General features: G+C 38.9%; 1 long non-coding RNA gene across 1 annotated transcript; it reads right to left on the reverse strand.

The window, feature by feature from the left end:
• Positions 1-6515: 6515 nt before the first annotated feature.
• LOC150038010 (uncharacterized) lies at positions 6516-8440 on the reverse strand. Its single transcript, XR_016527921.1, has 2 exons — positions 7907-8440; positions 6516-6705 (listed from the first exon to the last, which is right to left on the reverse strand). It is a non-coding gene; the product is annotated as an uncharacterized LOC150038010 (long non-coding RNA).
• Positions 8441-9374: the final 934 nt, after the last annotated feature.

A 9374-nucleotide genomic window follows, 5' to 3' on the forward strand; every position in this document is an offset into this window, starting at 1 on the left:
CCAGTAAATGGTCACACGTGTGCCTACTATCAAGTCGAAATTTTACATTTGCAAGATTACTTGCTCAAATAATAAAGTTAATAATATAATTTCTTGATTATACAATTAAGACCATTCATCTTAATAATGCTAGTGAATTTACATCTCAAACTTTTGATAATTATTGTATGTCAATTGGGATGAGCATTGAACATCTTGTAGCTCATGTTCATACATAAAATGGTTTAGCAGAATCATTCATAAAACATTCATAATTAATTGCTAGACCATTGCTTATGAGAGCTAAATTTCCTACATCTATATGGGGTCGTGCTATTTTACATGTCGCGTCTGAAGGAAATCGTGCATGAGGATTTCCATGAGTAGGGGAAAGATCATTCCAAATTACAATCATATATGAACTTTACAATTACAGTCATAAACACAAATAAATGGTTATGCATTCATTACAGAAATTACAACATGATAATACAAATAATCAAGGAGAACGCTACACACATTTGTAGACTCATCGCCAAGCTTCTTAATCACGAACGTTCGAACACAACAACACAGCAACCTCAAACGCTCGTCCAATGCAACCATTACACTGCACAAACACCATGCACTCGAACTCAGCGATTGCCTCGGTCACGAACACCCCAACAGCATGAACAGCCTCCACAGAACCTCGACAGTGTCGAGTTGAGTATGACACTACCAAGAAGGCTACCTTGGTATTCTTAGTGTGAGAATCCAGAGGGTGGGCTCTGTGTGGACTTGGTTTGAGGCAAAAGACAGAGGAAACAACAATCGTATAAACGATAAAACAAGTGGGAGAAGGCTGAACCTGTTGTATAGGTTGATGCCTAATCATCTAGCAAAAGCTAAGCGATCGTCTAGCAATAGCTAAACGATCGTCTAGCAATAACTAAGTGATCATTTAGCTTATTGCTTAGCTGCGTGTCTATCACCTACAAACACTACACGATCGTTTAGCTCACTTCAAGTGTCGTTTGGTAAATCTTATTTACTTGGCAACTTCCGTGAGATCCAAAATTTACATTACTCAAATTAGGAAAACAATTTTCCTTTTATCTCACGATTATCATGAAACCACCAATAACCTCCCACTTAATTGGTTATTAGAGAAAAATATTTAATTACCCAATAAATAATATTATTATAAATATAAATGATAACCAACTTATCATACTATATTTATAACCTATAGTTTTAATATTTCATCTCATGAAACATATAAACCATAGCTCTTTTTCTATTCCATGGTACTTAATGTAAATCTCATTTACATTAATCCTCCACTAGATGTATCTCATACATCAAACCGATCGTATCATATATAATCAAATTACCTCTTGTGAATTTGAACATTTGAAATCAACACAAAGAACTGGTCCTCAACTGAATCCATTGAGCTATCAATGGGACCTTATGAACCTGTAACTTGAAGCTCTAATGGTACATGAATAACTGACTAAACTCTTTAGTCACGGGATCCACCATCCGTTAACTACCAGGCACTCCACTAAAGATCGACAGCTGAACTCTCCTTACCACAGATGTATTATGTGTCCATCTTAACCAATCAGCAGTGCGACAACCCTTCATAGATTGCTCGTAAGTATAACTCGGCCAATAACCGTTATGCCCCTGTAGTTGCATCTGACTCCTTAAGTACCACTGATCCCTCTAATGAACATAAGTCATAGTCCTACTATGATTGAGTCCTCTTTTCCAAAGAGAAGTTGTAGCCACTATGTTCAAGCCCCGGAATTTGCCCTTAAGGGAGAAATCTCTCTACTTATCCTTGTTTCAGGAAAGGAGTGAATTCCAACGTGTGGATTGAGTTCCCAGCTCCCAGATTAGACAAGTTCCCAAAAAGTAGGCATGTTGAGTTAACAATCTAGTCACTCTCACCCATACTAATCAAAGAACCGCCCTCAAAGGCAAGAGTTCCCAAAACACTCAGGATTGAGGTCGTGTCACCTATGGTCGTTTAGGTGAGATGTAAGTCTCTAGTATTAACGGCGTTATATATTGAGTCTGTCATCTTGTGGTCCAGTCTTATACAAACTCTTTGTATAGGATACCCCCGCTCGTACGTCTTCACATGAATGGTCAGGATCTACTATCTGTGTAGTTTACAACACTTGCAAATCTCTACAAAGCGGGCTGTATCCGTAGTGTCACCAGGATCAGGTATCCCACCTTAATCCTTATACTATAGGCCTATTTATGTTATCACTTAAGTCATGATTCACTTGTATATCACATATACATGCTTAAGTTTACATAAGATAACCAAGGAGCTTTGTTTATTGGATATGAGTAAATGCCAGAATGAAATAACAGTTATTTTATTCATCAAACAATATGTATCATTACAAACAACGAGACTCTGGGAGATTAGGACACCAATCCCAACAACCTCTCACTTTTCCTAATGCCTCGAGAGACTAATGTACAATGAAATATGAACTATGTACAATATACAATAAACTAAGGCATACCCCAGTATCATCTCCCACTTGCCCTAGACAAGATGTCACATGTCCCGCAGACCTAGACTCTCCAGGTGACCTAACACTTTAGCCGTGAGGGCCTTTGTAAAGGGATCAACAACGTTGTGCGCTGATGCGATCTTCGTGACTATTACATCACCGCGATGCACAATCTCCTTGATCAGATGATATTTTCATTCGATGTGCTTACCTTGATGATGACTTCGAGGCTCCTTCGAACTTGTCACTGGCCCGCTGTTATCACAATACAGAGTGATAGGCAAATCCATATTTGGAACAACTTTCAAATCTAAAAGGAATTTCCTCAACCAAAAAGCCTTCTTAGCTGTTATGGAATCCGCGATGCATTCTTGCTTGATGCTTCGTCACACTATAACCCCTCCATTCAGAGTGAAAACGGACCCCGATGTCGATTTACGAGAATCTCTATTGGTCTGAAAGTCAGAGCCTGTGTGTTCTGTAAGGATCAGATCCTTATCTCCATACACGAGCATGTAATCCCTCATTCTCCGAAGATACTTGAGGATCGTCTTGACCACCGTTCAGTGATCAAATCCTAGATTGGACTGATACCGACTGACAATCCCTACTACATAGCAAATGTCGGGTCTGGTACACAACGTTGCATACATCAAGCTTCCTACAGAAGAAGCATAGGGAATCCGTCTCATCTTCTCAACCTCCTGAGGTTTCTTAGGACATTGATCCTAGAAAAAACGATTCCATGCCTGAAGGGTAATAAACCCCTCTTTGAATCCTGCATCCTGTATCTGATCAACATTTGATCAATGTATGATGCTTGAGATAGGGCTAACCGTCTGTTCTTACAATCCCAAATGATCTGGATCCCTAGAACATACTATACCTCACCCAAATCTTTCATTAGAAACTGGGCAACTAGCCATTTCTTAATGTCAGTTAGATACCCTACATCATTCCCAATGAGTAGGATATCATCCACATACAGTACCAGGAAAACTACTGAGCTGTTGATGATCTTTTTATAAACACAAGGCTCATCAATGTTCTGATCAAAGCCAAATGACTTGACAGCGGTGTCAATTTTGATGTTCCAAGATCTAGATGTTTGTTTCAACCCATAAATGGACCTATTAAGCTTGCAAACTCTTGGCTCTTAATCTAGAACTATGAACCCCTCTGGTTGAGTCATATAGATGGTCTCCTCAAGATTACCATTAAGAAAGGCAGTCTTGACGTCTACTTGCCATATTTCATAATCATAAAATGTGGCTATAGATAAGAGAATCTGGATAGACTTGAGCATGACAACAGGTGAGAAAGTTTCCTCATAGTCAACTCCTTCAACCTGGGTATAACCTTTTGCCACGAGTCTAGCCTTAAAGGTTTGCACCTTTCAATCTACACCTCTTTTTCGCTTATAGATCCACTTACACCTAATAAGTCTTACCCTATCAGGTGGATCAACAAGCTCTCGAATGTTATTGAAGTACATAGACTTCATGTCTTGGTTCATGGCTTTAACCCATTCATCTTTGTCAATATCCTCCATTGCTTTCTTGAAAGACAATGGATTCTCGACCCCATCATTCGTAATGACGTTTTGGGCTTTAGTCAAACCCATGTAGCGATCCGGTGGGTTCATAACTCTCTCACTACGTCGAGGAAGTCTCAAATCTTGAGCTAGTTGACTAGATGTTTCGACCTCAATAACTCTTGTCTGTTGGCCTGTTCAACAACTCTTGTTGGACCCTCATCAGTCTCAGTCTCACTAGAGATCTCATGCAAAATGAGCTTACTTCGTGGCTTATAATACCTCATGTGGTCTTCTTCCAAGAAGATAGCATTTGTAGAAACAAACACTTCGTTCTCACTCGGATCATAGAAGTATCCACCTCTCGTTTACTTGGGGTAGCCTACAAAGAGGCAAACCTTCAAACACTTCGTTTTTGTTTACTTGGGGTAACCTACAAAGAGGCACATGTGTCGGACAGTCCCAAATCCTCAAGTGGCGTAAACTACTTTTACAGCCTCTCCACAACTCAAAAGGTATTTCAGAAATATTTTTTTAGGGAACGTTGTTCAAGATATAATACGCAGTCTCCACCGAAAAACCCCAAAACGAGTTTGGAAGATGAACATAACTCATCATAGACCGAACCATTTCCAACAAGGTTTTGTTTCTCTTTTCTGATACACCATTTTGCTGAGGTGTACCAGGGGCCGAGAGTTGGGACGCAATCCTATGTTCTATCATATAGTTCTGGAATTGGAGGTCTATATACTCTCCACCACGATCAGATCATAGTGTTTTTATCTTCTTACCTAACAAGTTTTCAACTTCAGCCTTATACTCCTTGAACTTGTCAAGGGCTTCAAACTTACGTTGTATTAGGTAGAGATACCTGAACCTTGAATAATCATCTATGAAAGAGATGAAATATTCATACCCACTCTGAGTTCTAACATTCATCGGACCACAGAGGTCTGAATGTATAAGCTCCAAGGCTTCCTTGGCTCTGTAACCTTTTCCAGTAAAAGGTTGTTTGGTCATTTTGTCTTCGAGGCATGATTCGCATGCCAGCAATGAGTTTTCTTCTAAACTCTTTAGAAGTCCACTTTTCACCAACTTCTCAATCTTATTGAGGTTGATGTGACCTAACCTTAGATACTAAAGATGGGCATTTTCCTTAGGAGAAATCTTTGGTCTTTTAGTTGTTGTTGTCGTACTGAACATTTTAGTGTTAAACAAGGCTTTTATGACTAGAACCATAACCAATTTCCATTCTATTCTTGAAAATAAACACTTTATTCTCAGAAAAGGAGACGGTATACCCTTGTTCAATGAGACAAGAAATCAAGATTAAGTTCCTCTTAATATAAGGAACTACAAAAACATTATCTTGTAATAGATAACGTTTCTTGTCGACAAATAACTTCAGCCCGCCTACAGCAACAACTGAAACAACCTCACCAGTACCGACTCGTAGAGTCATCTCTCCCTGTGGCAACGTTTTCCAGGAACTGAATCCTTGGTAAGAGGAACTGAAATAATTGGTAGCACTTGAATTAAGGGTCCAAGCAGAATCATCATTCTCTACCAAACACGTCTCCAAGACCAATAAATCATATTTACTGTCTTGTCTCCTCTTTTGGAGAGTAGTGAGATCAGCGTCAGAAAAACCGATACTGATGGTTTTGTCATCCATCCCTTTATGCTTGAAAAGTAAGAACTGACGTTCATATAAATCTTGCAATGAGTCCATGATCTCGCGTGCAATGATCATGCTTTCAACCCTTTTGACCAAAACATCAAGTATGTTAGCCAAAATGTGAAGTCGGGCCAACGAATTAGCCTTCATCCATACCTCTATGCATTGCAAACACTTCGTGGTGCATCAAGGGTCGAGTCTTGAGGACACTCCTCAACCATGACAAATACGAGGTCGTTTTCCATGATATACGTTTCACACGATTCTTTCCACTGTATGTAGCCGGTCATATTAAAAGCACTAAACAGAGATATTAACGAGTTGCTAGAAAGAAAAACACATTGACCTACGTTAGGTTTTTAGCAAATACTTGTTGTAAAAACTAAACAACATCCAATAAGGTTTTAGCAAAACTAATATGAAACCTCATGTGACATCTAGTTTTTCAATGACGCTTCAAAGGTTTAGGACAAAAGCTGCCGAAGGGAGGTCAATTATTCCTCCTCTGAATTGAGAAGTTCTCAACCAGTCATTAATTCCAAAACAACTCTTACTCCTATAATGACTATCCATCATTGATTGAGAACTTTGCATTTATGATGGATATGATGGATAGTCTGCCAAGAGATCATTAACTTTGTAATGACCCGACACCTAGGACTTAAGTTAGGTCGTTACTAAATACATGCATGTATGGAACTTAAAACGATACTCTGTTATAGTGAAAGAAATGCTAATTAAATAAGGTAAATTTAAGAGACTTTACATTTAATTTGAAATATTAAAAACAACGGTAGGGTACCCATAAATCATAAATGATAATAAATAAATTTGGAAGTGATTCTTAATAGTAAGTTTTAAACATCAACACTGAAAGCTAAGAAAAATATGAAAAAAAGTTTAAATCTCATGAGCGGAAGCATAAAACTGGTCCTACTAGCTCGTTTACGAATTCTGCTTGTCATTCGCCGGCACGTCCCTACTCTTACCTGAAACATAAACATAAGAAATGGTGAGTATAAAATACTCAGTAAGTAACCCCACTACTGGGGTCAGGCTAGGCATCTATGTCCTCTAGATGCCTACCTCTAGCGGAACATATAAACTGCTCTAGTCCTCATGGGACACATACATACATGAAAAACTTATTTCTATCCTACTGTAGTTAAGTATGCCCACTACCTCTAGTAAGTTCCGTAGGATACACAACCTCTGGTGAATCCCGAAGGAAACACAATCTCTTACATACGCATGGTTATGCATACACCTCTTTTGTATACACATAACCCACTTAATGTACCTCTTTCGTACACATGATTACGTATACACATAACCAACTTAATGTGTACCTTTTTCGTACACCTGGTTAAGTATATACCTCTTTCGTATATACATAACCCACTGAGTATGTAACTCTTTCGTACACCCGAGATCCTCTCTATAAATGTAGGGATGCGTGCCTCTTTAATACACATGGTTATGTATACACTTCTTTCGTATACACATAACCCACTGAGTATGTACCTCTTTCGTACACCCCAGTACCCTCTAGGTATTTATCACTTTCATACAAGCCAGCCCTAGTACATCTCTTTCATGTACTAGCACCCTTGGACGTGCATCACTTTCATGTAGTCACATAGTTTGGAAAAGAAAATATATTGCATCTAACTTCATATTACATATAACGTTCACATAATCATGAATTCTCTAAAATCTCCTGATCAAGGTCTTGATCATGTTAATTAACCTCAACATACGTAATTAATATAGTATTAATGGATCCACTTTAGTACATCACTTTCATGTACTAACTCATGTAAATAATCAAACTTTGAAATTTCATAATACATCATATAGCTTACACACGTTCATAATAAATCACATAAATAAACACATCAACAAAATGCTCCAACTTTCACCTAACTTTAAGATATTCTCGTAGTAGTGTCGCTTAACTCATAATTTAGGGTCATGCTCGATCGTCCTTTTAATATATCTCATAAAATCCTAAATCATGCTCATACATTAACATGCTTCAGACATATTATCACATGCTCATATATCTTTTCTAAACAGTCCATTAAATCTCAGAACAGTCAAAATTATTCTGGTAACTAGTCTTACAATCCCCAACATAAATCATAAATTTATCGGCACAAAGGCGATTCCAGTAGTAAGATTACTTACCTCAGAGTTTGAGCTCAATTGAAACAAATTTATTCCCTTCCTTGCTTAAAGAATCTTGAATCGAACTCTATAGTGAAAATCAAAATTAAACTCCAATCCAATTGCTCACAATCCTTGCTTGACAGTGACTCGGAACGACCCAATCTCTAATCCAAACTCCGATCAAACACTAACTCCAAAGTTCTGACATCATTGACTACTAGAAAACTCGATGACTGCAAAACTCGAGGCTGGGCGTCGATGGCTTCACGGTGGCTGAGGACTCGAGTTCGCTGCCGCCGATCTAAGCGGCGACGACCCACGGGCGAACGAGCGGCACTCCGACAGCGACGACGAGCGACTGGGGAGAGACCTTGTGCGTATGGCTCAGACCATCGACGCGAGGAGGTAGGGACAATGACTAACCTAGAGGTGGGTCTTTGGGTGGCAGACGGAGAATGGAGATCGGTGTGCGACGAGGTGGGTCTTCGGGCGGCTGGGCAGATTTGCAGCGTGCGACTGGCGATCTGGTCAGGCGGAGTACGGCGGGCGGCTGGGATTCAACGGCGGCTAGGGTTTTCTCAAAGAGGAGGGGGGGAGTTGGAGGGGCGCATGGTGAGAAAGAAAAAGAAGAAGAAAAGTTTGTTTTTATAAAAAATAATAATAAATAATAATAATAAGACTTAAAATTTAAAAAGGAAATAAAATAAACTTTATTTTATTCCTTTCCTTATTCCACTTTATTTTTTTAACTTCTTTCTTTCCCAAAAAGTGAAATTAATTCATGCCATTAATTTCTAAATTGAATAATTTTGTAAGGTCAAAAATTAAATTCCCGCACTTGCACTTGAACTCCAAAATTTCAAAAATGCCCTCCATTAACAAAATTACTGAAATTATCTCAATACTAAAGAAAAAATACGGGGTGTTACAAACTTACTTAACAATCTATTGTAAGTGTTACCCACCATTTTAGGCCCTAGAGATCCACTCCAAAAATCCAATCCGAAGAGAAAAAAATCTGATTGGGGCAAAACCTAAAGCGACCCTATCCATTTCTGGAGTTCACCTTGATCTTGACCAACTGCACAGAACCCATCCGAAGGGGGACGCTCCCAGGGCGCCACGAGGAAGTATAGAATGATCTCACAGTGTGAACCAATGACAGAGACCATAGCACATGTTGACACAAACCCTTCACCCACTTATTATAGACACTCTCTCCATCCACCTTGATATTGACTCATGCAAACATCATCCGAAGAGGGATGCTCCCAGGACACCACGAGGCCAAACATGAATCTCATGGTGTAAACATATAGGGAGAAACGTGGGTGAAATTATAGACATATCAGATATGTCTCTTCCTCCCACTGAGTATTTTATAACCTAGGGTTTAGCTTACTTAGAAAAAACACGGTCAAGGATTTTAACTAAGTGACTTTTAGGTTTGCCCAAGAGTAACTTTTACCTTGAATAGTTAAACAAC

This window comes from Benincasa hispida, chromosome 2, assembly GCF_027475165.1.
Source record: "Benincasa hispida cultivar pf3 chromosome 2, pf3_genome.v1.1, whole genome shotgun sequence".
Lineage (NCBI taxonomy): Eukaryota > Viridiplantae > Streptophyta > Magnoliopsida > Cucurbitales > Cucurbitaceae > Benincasa > Benincasa hispida.